A 14685-nucleotide genomic window follows, 5' to 3' on the forward strand; every position below is an offset into this window, starting at 1 on the left:
GATTTTGATGAAATTTTGAATAGATATAGTTATTACTAAGGATAGAAATATACGAAGGTACGAGCAACTAATAGTCATATTATATAACTATACAAAGTTTACAAAACCGATAAAAAGTACACAGTCTCGCCAGTTTTTATTGTCTGCCAATGCAAATAGTAAGGAGAGCATCTGATTCTGATATAATTTTGCAGTTCTTTGTATACGAGCAATCGGCTCGTGTTTCCAGACGATTGATACCAGCCAGTACGTAATTGACTTGGGTTCCTTGAAATTCTTTGTGACGAAATCGAGGTAGGTTATGTAACGATTATAAAAATGTTTTAGCTACGTTGCACAAAATTCATCTTCATCATTCTTCTTCATTAAAAAGAGTGAAATAAAGTTATAGAAAATAAATTAATTGGCTATTTGGCTGGTAAAAAATAGAATGCATACGGGTATTTTAATAATCGACGCGATCTAATTCGTCCGTTTTATCGATTAGACGATTTAATGATAAAAGTATTTTATTTTACTAGTAATAAAATAGCTTTATACTTAAAAACCCTTCTATAAATTAACAGTTAAATTCACAGTTTGTAATTTAACGTTTATTAATTAACGTAATGTATTAAGTGAAACACACTCGGCGTAGGTTTATAGATAACTGAATAATACTGATCTACTCATTATAATGATCTTTTATTGTTGGTAAACAGGGTTTATATACATGATGGAAGTAGTACATAAAAGGTCGTAAGTACGTTATCTAGATCTAGGATAAGCTATCTTGAAGATCTACATATAAGGTTGCATAGTTAAAGTTACAAGGTTTAGATGAGACAACAATGAGGTGTGTCGTGCTCTGTCACACACATGTTTTTTTTTAAGGAAATTAAATTTCATATTACATATTTTATGGTATTCATAAATCAGTATTCTAAGTTCCTGTTTTACTTGCACCCAGTTGCGTTACAAAGAGAGCAGGCGCGTGTAATGTGCTATTTATTATATCGGGTCATGTAATGCGCGATTTAGCCAATCAGCTCGTACGTGCCTCCAGATATGGAATTCTCAGAACCGACATCGTGGCAAAACAGGCAACTTTTGTAAGTACCTTCTAGTGATGGAAAACAAACTTTCCTAAATGTATAACTACTAATATTATATTCATTTAAAAAAAATATTTTTTTTTATTGCCCATAATATTTTCATAATTCAAAATAACTTTAACAAGCCTGGCACTGTCCTCTCAATCTTACCAAAAAACGTTTAGGTACTTACCTACAGGAAAAATCGAATTAGTGGCAAAAGTAAAAAAAGGCGAGAAAATTTTTACTATATTTTTTGGTTCTAAATTCTGGTAGAAGATGAAAATAAATTACTGTATTTTGGTAAATTTGTTCCTCACCAGTTCATTATTATATAATTTAGGCAACAGTGCTAGAGAAGCAGTTTTATCCAACTCGAAAACGCTCAACTGACGTCAGCTAGTGTGTGACTTCGAGAAATCACACACTAGCTGACGTCATCAGTTAGATAGAAAATTTTCTCATAATATTTTCGTTCGCCGGAATCAAGGGTACTTACTTAGTCCATGAAATCTAGCAAACAAGAGATGGTATATATCTAGGGGGGTATTCCTACTTCATGTCTGCTTACAGCTACGCTACTATCATTCTCTCCCTGCTATTTTCTATTTTTGTTGTTACGTTTATTACTTTATAACGCATATTTTAATGAAATTTGGTGTACCGGTAGAATATAACCGGGAAGAATATAACCTCCTCTAAAATTTTCATAAAAACACGAGGGTGATCCTTTAGGGCGCATAGCTAGTATTATAATGCGAATGTTCAACCAAATCAAATCACCCAAAATCTACTGGGCCAATTCTAATGACATTTGGAACACGGATGGAATATAATTTGGATTAGTATATAGGGTACAATTTAAACCAAAAACGAAGTTTCTAGGCGCATCTAGTAATTGATATATTTAATACAAGACCAAATTACTCTACTTGTATTTATTGTTTTGAAACATCTTGTGATTGGAATATATGTTTAAGATATTTATAAAGTGATAAATAATCTTTAAAATAATATCGAAATAGCATAAAGCAGTGTAATAATTTCATAAATCCAGCAAGAATGCGTCAGACAGGCAGCCCCGCCAGTCGCATATCGGATTCGAGCCGGGCTGTGAACGCCGTGCGCATTGTGTCGCTTATAGAACAATGCATATTTATAAAACATTAAAAGCCGTCGTATCGTTCGTGAAATTAATAACAAATAACAATTGTGGAACGTTAGTTCGGGAGCAGTGCGAATTACCCATGTCGTTGAATATCTCACCGGTGAGTGTTCGGTGGGATTCGCCGTTGAGGAAATAGATTTACAATGCCTTGAAAATCTGACACCGTCATTATCTATCACACACTAATTAATAGCTATGGATGTTCCTCCTGCTATAGTTTCTCCCATCAAAACTATTTTTTAAATCGAATATTCATTCATACAAATATTATATAAAAAGGAAAGATTTGTATTTTTGTTTGTAATGAATTAACTCAAAATCTACTACTACTAATTTTGATGAAATTTGGAGATAGAGAGAGGTACGCGAAACCTTCAGAAGTGGTATAGAATACTTTTTATTATGATTTTAACCGAGCGAAGCCGGGACGAGGCGCTAGTTCTGTGATAAAATGATTAGGATGTAAATGAAATCTAATTATTTTTGATATAACTAAAAGTATGATATGATAGCTCAGTTTGGTTTTGCCTACAGAAGTTAAGTTGTTGAAGTTACTTTAAAATAATAACTACAATACTTTATTTTAAAATAATGCTTGTTATACATTATACGTTATTATGTAGTGTATATAATAAATAATAATTAAATGGATGCTGAAATTCAGTCGTGCTGTATACATATCCCTGCATAAATAGGTATATTCCTTTATTTGACTTAAAGCAGGCTTACACAGTTTCTACATATAAAATTTTACATACCTATATATTATGTACATTAACATACCAAATACTTTTACTAAAGAAGTCACATAATAAAAGTTACGATGTTCTTAAAACTTGATCAATTCAAACAGTGAAAAGTTATTTAATTATTGTAGTTAAAGAGAATATCTGTTATATTAAAGTATTAGATGATTTAAAACTAAATATTTCTTTTATAACAAAGTATTTTGTATTTATGCTTCAAAAACAAAGAATTCATGCAAATAATCTCTTGAAAAATAAGGTTCAGTAGCAACGTTGCATTTTTTCACGAATATTGATAATTCGTTTAATTTTAATCTAACAGCAATGAAAACTTCCCACACACAGGAATGAAATTAGATCTTAAAATTTTATAGGTAAAAAGTACCTACACAAAATAATACTTTTAACCAATTTTTGGTACCTAATAATTATTCAGGTATTTCTGGTAGTGAAAGCAATACATTATAAATAAATTGATATTGAAAAAATGGTAAGCCCTTCTGGCATAATAGGGACCAACACTGTTTGAATGAGTTTCTTTCGGCATTTCTTCTCAGCAGTGGTTGTTCCGAAATGCTAGTATTTTGTAGCTTTGGTCAATATCATTTAATTTAGAATTTCATACTCTATTCAGTGAAAAAGTGCCTGTGAAGGCCTAATTTCTGAATAAATGATTTGATTTTGATTTGGAATAGTGAAATTTTTTTACAAAAATGCAATTTTTGCCACAAACTTTTATTGTATAAGACTTTCTTGACAAATAGTGGAAAAACGCGTGACAAATATATCATTTGTGTGTATGCTGTGCTTATCATAATAATGTATTGTCATGGAAACTGCAGCGACATGAAAAATGTCAACTCTGCTGACAAGTGGAAGTAGGTATTAATACGAAATACCTACAAATTCTATGGTATTAATATTAAAAGTGTGTCACTTACATGCAAAGTGTCCCGATCACTGATGAGTGATCACACTGATAAAGAATTTATCAATGTCGTTCGGAACATTTAAAAAAAATTAATCAAAATTTCTGATCACAATGGGTATAAATTATATTATATCCCAACTAATATTAGGTCCTTACATATGAAATGAAATATAATGTATGTATGTCCTTACATCCACCGTACATTTTTTTCGAAATTTGGATAACTTCTTCCAAGGGAAAAAAAATAACTCCGATGGGCAGTCCAAACCGCCTTCAAAGATTTTATTGATTCTCGTCCGAATGTTTTTTTTAGTAAAGGGATCAATGAACTACCTATGAGATGGCAAAAGTGCATAGATAATAGGTGCTAATGGTTCTTACCTTGATTAAATAAAAATATTATATTATAAAATATTCGACTCTTTGTTCCTCCTATACCAAACGCCAATTTCATACGTAAGTACCTAATATTATAAATGCGATAGTAAAATTGTTTGAATAGAAAACAAATGAGGACGCTTTATCTTTATCCTCTTGGCTGGCAATATTCAGTGTTTGTCAACCAATCTTGACATACTTTTTGGTATTGCAATGACAAAAAATGTAACGTTTTCTACTCTTTACAGAAAGATTGTTTATATATAGATATGTTCTAAATAAATTTAAAAATAGATAAAGAATTTTCTAAGTGCTACGAAGGTCCACAAAGACTAAGGCAACGACGATATTTTAGGACGAACGCTATCACCCTAAGGCTGGTAACGTGAAATACAATCTATCGGATCAATTAGCAAACAAGTTCTAGGGAAGAAATTAGCCAACACTTGGTTACGGAAGTTGCCATTGGTTACGAAAATATTTAAGTATCTTCATTACAAGCTTTTACTTAATTAGTACGTTTGGATGGTTCGTAAGCATTGCTTCTTATCTTACCGAGTTGAAGACATTATTTCTGTTTTCATAAAGATTAATTATTATTTTTAATTAATTAATTTATTTAAACTTATACAATTGGTAATAGTATATTAAGCGGAGTTAATGCTAAATGCAATATTATAGTTACTCGATGATAATATTGTATAAATGAATGTGAGTTGCTCCTAAACGCAGATATAAAGTAAAAGAAATAGTAGTAAACAAAAGGTGAACCATTCTCTTTCAGGGTTGGAATGATTCTACTACTAGTTACTAGGAGAACAGATATATATATATATATATAGGATCGGCATATTTTTAATGCAATTAATGTACCCATATCAAACAATCAGCAGGTGACATTAATACTCCTAACTTGTCGTATTGTTTTTACGATTTCATTCAATGACGTTTGACGTCCAGACCACTAGACAATTTATTTCCAATTGAGGCCATATCTCATGTTGAATTTTCCAGCACAGCACCACTATAGATTATACACGAACATAGTAAAGTGAAGAATTACAGTCAAGTCTTAACTATCCGAGAAGGAGAGTTACGTCGAGAGTGAAAATGTCGCTTTACTGCCGAGGTTACATAGGTACTCTATTTTCACTTCGTTTGCGAGGAAATTGACTGCAATATTATAAATGAGCTAATAATAATATGTCTAATATTCGTAGTTATCTTGTTACCCCGTTTATCTTAGCCTATTAAATTATAGTCCCAACAAAGTCCCACAAGACAAATAAGATTGCACGAAGGTTTTGCTCTTATGTTCTAGAACATTACACTTTTATATGAAAATTTATTTTAAGATATTAAGCAAAAAAGAAATTTATAGTTACAGATTTTACTTTATGCTCTAGAGCTTAAAATTTATTTTTAGGCGGCATACATCAATTCAAACATTATAACACATATATTTAATTAATATACACTTGGCTTCTAAAAATATATTTTACAATCTTTTATTATCTTACTTACAAGTTACATTACATATATGAACAATATGAACATACATAATGTAATGTTCGAGTAAACATTTTGTCACTTATTTTGTATCAGATAACTTCAACCGATTGAGCTGATATTTTGTATACACGTTTAGTTTGGAAGACAATATATTGTTATGATATTCATGCATGACCTGATGGTACAGTGCACACATGATCGGCTCCCGACGAGGGTACGTGTTGAATGCATTTGGATCTTTCTGATGACAATTAAAACTGGATGTAAAAATGTATATATATATATATATATATATATACAGATATATATATATATATATATCTGTAAAAAACTTATTGTTCAATATTTTATATGTATACACATATACAGGTTAGTTCCAGTTTTATGTATATATAAATGTACATATAGATACATATAGAGATGTAGGAGGAATAGATAAAATTGTTATTGACTCACTTTAAAAATTACAAATTTTCAAACAAACTTCGTTTTTGTTTGAAATTTCCAGTAGTAATAATTGTGCTATTTCAGCTCATAAATATCTCTGTGCCAAATTACATTCCGTATACTTTATGCGATGCGTGTAGATACTAACATAAAGACCAAAGTGATCCAAAAAGTGTTGGCTTCTGAAGACCCTATGTATATTTTCATTAATGTATCTATGTACAGACAGTAATGTATGTATGTACAGACAGGATAATTGCAGTTGCGTTATATGTAAATATATATAAGTTATCTGATGAGGAGTCATCGTCGCCGCGACGCTACTCAGTTTTTAGACTATTCGCGTAAACCGAACAAAGAGATATTAAGGAGTGTTAATGGTTACTTATGTTTTACGTCAAATAGTCGAACTCGATCCTGCGTTACTTAACGCGTCTACTGATAGTATCGATATAACCACTCTCACAAAGGCTAATTGTTCTCTCAAACAATAAAGTTTAATAACGTAAGGTTCTAGGTAAGCTGCGCGCACGCATTGTAGCAGAAGTAATACGCCTCGATGACGACCGATCCGTGTTATAGTTAGATAACACCATACAAACTTATGTAACGTTAAGTAAAGTGTAATGTTTCTAGACTTTTCGCTTACAGTTAAGATTTTGACATAATATTTCAGTTCAAAGATTTTCTTGCAGTGACATTATTTCTGTGGTAATTTGTTACAATTTGTCAGGGCGATGAGTATCGAAGGATAAGCCGTCTGAAATTCAGAATTTAAATATTTTTTTCATAAATTAAATATATTTCAATATATTTTTCATGAGTGAAAAATTGACGTAAAATAATTTTAATTCCACATTGTTTTGTGATTTAGCCAGGAATCGAGTAAAATTATATATACTTAGTAAATAGAGTATCTTCTTCACGTGTCTCTAACGATATCAGAATTATTGCCCGGACATAGACGTAGATATTAGGAAAGTATTTTTTTATGTCATCATTTGAAAATTCATTTCAAATTAGTCGTTGATTTTTAGGTAAGTTTAGTCTAATATATTGTAAGTTATCTGTAAAGCTATGGTTTAGATTTAAACTGTGATTAAATTGTTTAATATCTTTAGTGTCCATCTTGCCCAAAGTCCTTATGATGGGCACTAATAATACGCTGGTGGTGGTAAACTTGTATTCTAAATTTATTTTGCAAGGTGATCGACACAACGAAGATTTTATACGAAAAATATAATATATATTATCTATGAACACATTCGATTTTATCAAATTAGTGTGAGAAATATTCAAGAACAGCATTATAATTTAGTATCAGGTCCAAGAGCGGCGAGGTTAACAGGACGCGACCGCTGCTGACGGCATTCGAGGGCGGAGCGCCCGCTAAATACACACGCGATAACACAGATGTCAACACGAATCTTACCGCGCGATTTTCGTTAATATTTTACGAATAGGAGTTACTTCTTCGTCTTTTCGAGTATTATTGCTAACACGGATTGTATACAGTTCACATAAAACAATCTTCACCGAAAGCACGTTTCGCCGTTTCGAAAAAATTAGGTTGAATTATTATATATTAAATTATCGGTAATTTAGATAAGTAATATGTTTATAAACTTAAAGTAACTTGATATATAAAAAAAATCAGCGAAACGTTAATAATTGTACGAACGCACAATAAATACTTGAATTTGGTACAGTCAGCTCAATAAAAGTTAATCTATAAATAAAAAACTATTTTGGATGCCCAAGGTATTTTAATTTTTCACGACGCATTTTTTTTGACTGACTAGAGTCAGTTTGATTTTTATGATTTTGGTATTAGTTTAACATATAATATTTATTTTATCTATGAGTTTAACAATGGCATTCGTTCGAACTATCAACTTATCTTATGCCAACAAATAAAATTTTTGCTGATTTATAATCTGGAATTCAAGCCTTTAAATTATTTTATTACAATTATTTTTTTATTTCTTGTTATATTTTTATTTCTTGTTATATTTCTATGTATATAAACCTAGTGATCGCGCGGTTCTTCAAAGCGTAACAATCAATTAATGTGGATACGGTTATACCTTTATTTTGAAAATAGGCTGAACATTTCGTTATTGAGTGTGAGTCCTGTGTTACTCGTGAAATGTTGTGTTCCACATCTACATAACATTCAAATATTATCTAAGATATTTGGATTTCAAAAATGTTATGTGTAAGATGTTAAAGCTACCCAATATGCAAATACATAAAGTTTTATTGCAACTTAACTATATTTTACGGTGTTGAAGCCGATGTAAAGTGTAAATGATAAAGGCATCGTAAATGGATTATCGTTCACAAGTCAAATCGATTTCTTTCGATGTCTAATCGATTTAAGTGTAAACTGTGCTAAAAGTACCTACTGTGCTAATACCGGTTAAATACTCGTTCTTATTTGTAGTTCATTCGATACGGACTGCTTTATGGTTCGCAATCTTTTTAGTACGATGTGGCCGAGTGTGAACTTCATATGTGGAACTCCTCCACCACTACTCACGCTATGCAATGTACTTGTATTGTGTCTGCAACAAGAATCGAGAAAACATCTTTACGGACATCAAAGACAATGCATAGACCATGGATTCAGTAAGTGCCTACTAATTTGATGGCATAGACATCACCCAACATCACGATGCTCAAAGATAGATCAAGTCTCAGATCAATTACTAAAGCCGATCAAATGTATTGAAATTAATTTAATATATTCGATCGGCTAGAATTAAGTAATATATTTTAGGTAATTTACAATGGCAGTATATAAGTACAAAGAAGCTTTTTGTAAGTCAATTTCAAAATATGTTTATTTACAATACATACATTCATGACACTTTGATCACTTTGATTGTAAACTTAAGACTAAAGACTCAAAACTATGACTTAGTTTTGAATTCTTTAGAGTTTACAATTGCCTCTATAAATAGAAAATCGATCAACCCATGATCAGAAATAAAACAGTACATTTCATAAAATATAATTAGTACATAATAATAGAAGTTTGAGACAGATTTTATTATTAAGCAAAACAGAACAAAGACTTACAGAGATAATCAATAGAGAAGTACAAGAGCGGAAACGGAAATAACTAGCACAGACAACGTAGAAATAAATAACCAACAAAACTTTTTAAATTATCAACTTGCAACAAAAGTCATGAAGATATTTCAATAAACAAACACTATTAATTAATTAATACAATTAATCGTTACTTTATAAGTTTTATTAACACGATTTACTTTTTTTTCTTCTGGAATGCTTTTTGACTCTAAAATCGTGATGTCACAGGTATTACTGTCATACAATCTGATTTGACAATGGATTCAGTAAGTACTTCGTAAAGGAGTACCATGGATTTGACTAGTTGGAAAACAAGATCCTACCACGCATAGTATAGCGGTGGATTTCTAGCTTTAGTATAAACGTGTGGTACTCAGCTGTGGACCGCAAGCCTTATGAATTCAGAATAAGGTTGCTGACGTGAGCATTCATGCCGACGACGAAGTTAATATGAATTGTTGATTATAAGTGTGAACTGCGGCTTTGAAACTGAGAACTTTCAACACTACAATGCCTAATATATATGGACTTAAACTTTTGTATACACACATTGATCACTCATACACTCTCTTTATTTTCTTTTGAGTATTTTTTTTTTCTTATTTTAATCCAAGTTTAATCTAATGTATTTTAAGAGTTGTGAGTTTGTTTTATTCTGTATTTTTATAAACATACATTATAATTAGTTAATCTAAGATTAAGCATTCTGTATTGTATATATTTATATCTATAGTAACGATAATGAAAAATGGTTCGAAGTAAGAATTGTACCCAAATATTTTGAGTTCCAATTGTAGGTGCCATTAGGAATACATTTTTTACATGTGCTGTTGGTCCAACAGTAAAACGTGTCTAAATTTTTTAAACTGAAACTAAATTCTAAATTACAGTGCTAGGTGCTATTACGCACACTATATGTTACTAGTGATGTACTAGATGTGAGTGTGCATAAAAAAATACATTCTCCCAGAATTTATTTATAATACGTTGGCCGATTGAACGATAGAATATTCTGAAATTATTCAATTCAAAGTGAAACAAGAGTGAGAGTCACGTGAGATATAATTTCGAGATTTTATAAATTAATAATGTTTCATATTTATTGAATAATAATTCAAGTTAGTACTTTACGCCTTCAAAATACACTAATCGATCAATATTTTTGACATCTTTTTCTATTGCGAACATGATATTTCATATTACAAATCACAACTATTTAATACCAAGGCATTAAATCCAATAATATACACGCGATCTAGTCGCGTATATCTTCTTTATAATTAGCCTGTCACGATAGTGTTGATCATATGAAAAGTATTCTAAAGCTAGCTAATGATGACGCATAAAATCACGATTCATAGTCCAAAGATCAGATTACATTCACATGAAAATGCTTTGTAATGAATACTAGATAACGCGTCCATTCTCATTGTCCCTCATGTTTCTATTTTTATTTTATATTGAAGACTTCGAAAAGTTTGCACATGAGTAGATTTTAGCATATTGCCTTAATGGTCTGACATCTATAGGTATGCCAACGACGTGCGAAGTGGAGACACGAAAGTAGGAAAGCGGAGCCTAGGCTCCGATGCTCAACGGCTACGGAAGAAACCGAGAAAACGCTTAGATAAGAGAGAGAAGTAAAATTAAGTTTAGCCTAAGTAGCCTAATCCACATTAGATCATTCCATCATATTGAACTATCCTTGATACTGTTATAGATTTCAATGAAAGCTCATTTTATATTCGCTATTCAGTAGTTATCATTAAGTTTAGTCCATCAAAAAGTGGCTATGTTCATCAGTAATCAGTAAGTACAAAGTTATATTTTATAGGGGACAGAGTGTAAGAGACAATAGGAATAAACGGTAAGTATAAAGTACTTTATTTATTGCATAGGTACTTAAATAAAAAAATAAGTTTCTTGTCATGTGAAACATAAACAGCAAGTAATAAGACTCGAATCCTCTCAAGTCGTATTTCCGTCAACATTACACCTCATTTTTAAAAGTTTGGTAATTCATATTTATTGCATTTTTACACTTAGTACATATTTTTACACGACTGACCAAATTAAAAGGAATGTTATGTTTTCAGGGTTCATTTTTTGTTGTTTCTTTATAAAATGTCGTCTTATCAGGTAAAGATTATGAATGAGGAATATAATTAGTTTCTTTATATTATTTCAGGTAAAATAACCGTTATATTAAAGTCAGTAAAGTTCGATGTATTTTAAAATACCACTCTTTAAATACTATATTTTCATTCGACGCCCTCGGTGGCGCGGTAAAGTGCTTGCCTTTGAACCGAGTGGTCCCGTGTTCGATCCCGGTCGGGTCATGATGGAAAATGATCTTTTTCTGATTGGCCCGGGTCTTGGATGTTTATCTATATATGTATATGTTATAAAATATAGTATCGTTGAGTTAATATCCCATAAAACAAGTCGCGAACTTACTTTGGGGCTAGCTCAATCTGTGTGATTTGTCTTAATATAATATATTTATTTATTTATTATTATTATTACCTATTCCAGTACATACTTTATGACTTATTCTTAAAGCAGTTGGAAAATAAGTAAATTATTGTGAGAATCCTAAATAATTTACAATTATTTTAGACGACTCATGTGAAATAATTATGAACGCAATTATAACGCATTGTTTAGCAACTATAAACCTATGAACTAAGACGCGCACAGAAATGAGGCATTGACGCAAATCGGGTTTATTTCGAAATTCAAGGATCCCAGTAGCCCCAAAAATAGCCCCAGTACTTAATGCAGGAGCCGCGTCCACCGGACGGCAGTAATGACTTAGCAATTTTCCTTCAAATCAAATGCGACGAACGCTCATACGTTATTTCAGTACAGGGCGATTAAATCTATCAATGAATTTCCGGCAGCGAACGCTTGACACTTTTAATATCGACAATCAACCCGAGACCGTTCGCCCGTTCTGAATGAACAATGCTGGTTAGGTCGTAAATTAAATATTCCTAAGTTCGTGCCAACGTAGTTTCAAGTGCCAGCCATAGAATCCGCCGGAAACCTGCAAGCGATTTTGATCCCTGTTACACTCTTCGCAAGTATTTATTGTATAACGCCAGTGTAAAGTTTAAATCAGAAGTTGTACACTTGAATACAATAAGAGCAGTGTGATCGAAGACAGAAATATGACACTCAATTTTAAGAATTCAAATGATTTTAAGCTTATCTTGAATTTTGGACAAAGGAACTTTGAACTTGATTATGTGTTGATGTCGATATAACTAATATTACATCAGCAATGCATGTATTACTTTAGTTTGTTTGTCTAGGTAGGAACCAATAGATAGATCTTTAAATTGTTATTAGGTTTTAGCTTTTACTACAGTTCATCAAAATTTTGTGTATTGAAATAATTGTAAGGGTACTTAGTATGAAAATTATAATAACAGTGTTCCCCAAATGTTGAATGTTTGAGATACAGAGAAGGTTCCAGCATTGAATACTCCTGGGCCCACCCTATCTTACTCAATTAATCAAATTGTACTTAAAGAAAACAGGGAATTTTTAAGTATATAGTTATACTATATACTAGAAAAGAGAGAAATAAAATCCTAATTGTAACTGTTTGATAGTACTATTTTTATACTGTGACCTTAGTATATTTAAAAACCCGGTCATTAACTGGAAGTAAAGGTTGTTTAAAATTAGCAAAATAACTGTAGGGCAAATGCCCTAAAGTTGTGTAACTTGAAACTCATCGTCTCGATGATGTAATAATATGCCCTAAGAAATTAAATAGTATTTGAAATCAAACCAACGGCTAGGATTAGTTTAGTAGTAATTAATAAATATAGAATATTTGCATATTCTATACTTAGTAGCCGTGAAAAGTTCAGCCACATTCATACAAAATCGCACCTTTAAATCTAAGTCTTAAGCAGTTTTGGCTGAAGTATTCGCCCAAGACGAAGGAAAACGGAGAAATTTATTTTGATGTTTCAATTTTTAAATGTGTAATGTCAAACAAATAACATTGTGTCTCGCCTAGTGCTTTTAGTTAAATTTATTTTGCAAATTTTAAACTCTATTTGTTAAGTTCAATGATAAGTATTTAATAACTCTTCTTAAAATCACCGGCGGCATCTAAGAACAATAGATGTGTTTAATTGGTTGAAATCCAATCTTCATGCCGTAGGCGAGCTGCTCCCTACTTGAACAGATCCATTGCATTTGACCCGAGACAACGACTGGATACATGAGTATTTTAGGGTGGATCAAATTATTATCTATAGATCTTATTTCTTTTTATTTTATTTTTTACATTTAACGATTTTTTAACTCAATTTTTTTTTTCATTTCTTATATTATTTTCAGTATACGATTCTTTGTATTACATAGTAATAACTCCGCGGAATCAGCTAGAATTTAAATTAATTCATGTTGTTAGTATTTCAATGGTTGTTTATTAAAAAATATTGGAATACTGGTATATTATCCGCGGTAACGGAGAATTACGTTAAGTAGTACAACCAAAATTGCAGATGGATATTGTACGTTAGACTTACTATTGAGCGACAAAATAGAAATGTTATTAGGTTTCACATAACCTATACAATTATGGAATTTGATAATTTTATATTACGTATTTGCGAAGGTATATTTCGAAACGAACGAACCTTTAGATGAAGAGTGTATGGCTGAAATGACAGCTCACACCAGATTAGAAGGGGTGGCAAAACTTGAATTGCCTGCTTGTGGCATTTATGTTAATCAGCCACAGAGTCTAACCAGCTCTATCTTGTGTCTACGTGGCCGGAGCAGTATTCTAATATGTATATATTTTTTACACTTTCATAGTTTATTAATATAAGGGCATATTAATATAGGCATTATAATTACATGTTTTCCATCTTCTCCAATAGTACAATGCGCATGTTCAAGTTACCCTGCATGGACCTTTATGTCACTGTTATAGAGGCGAGTTTGCAATGAATTTGTACATGTTGTTTTTATTACATATGAGAATATGCATTGAAATTGACTCTATGTTATCCGAATATAATAAAATTAATAAACCATTTTTAAATCCTCGACAATTGAGTAACTATAACAGCTGTACAGTGGTCAATAGTTATGGCTCGTGTGTAACATTATATTATGGTAACATATAGTATAATATCGTAACATTCGATAGATACAGTTACCAAGGGAAATACTTTTTATATGACATTTAAGTTCATAGTTTTCAACATAATTAACAGCCGTTGAAGAAAATTTAATTCTCTTGCCATCGTGTATCTGTGGTTGCGAACATGTATTCAACTGGTAAAAAAAATCTGTGTG

General features: G+C 31.3%; 1 protein-coding gene across 6 annotated transcripts in view; it reads right to left on the reverse strand.

Annotated features, from left to right (window-relative positions):
- The window catches only part of LOC128683006 (forkhead box protein L2-like), a 42513-nt gene that overhangs the window by 10276 nt on the left and 17552 nt on the right, over positions 1 to 14685 (reverse strand). The window lies entirely within an intron of this gene.

Source organism: Plodia interpunctella, chromosome Z (assembly GCF_027563975.2).
Source record: "Plodia interpunctella isolate USDA-ARS_2022_Savannah chromosome Z, ilPloInte3.2, whole genome shotgun sequence".
Lineage (NCBI taxonomy): Eukaryota > Metazoa > Arthropoda > Insecta > Lepidoptera > Pyralidae > Plodia > Plodia interpunctella.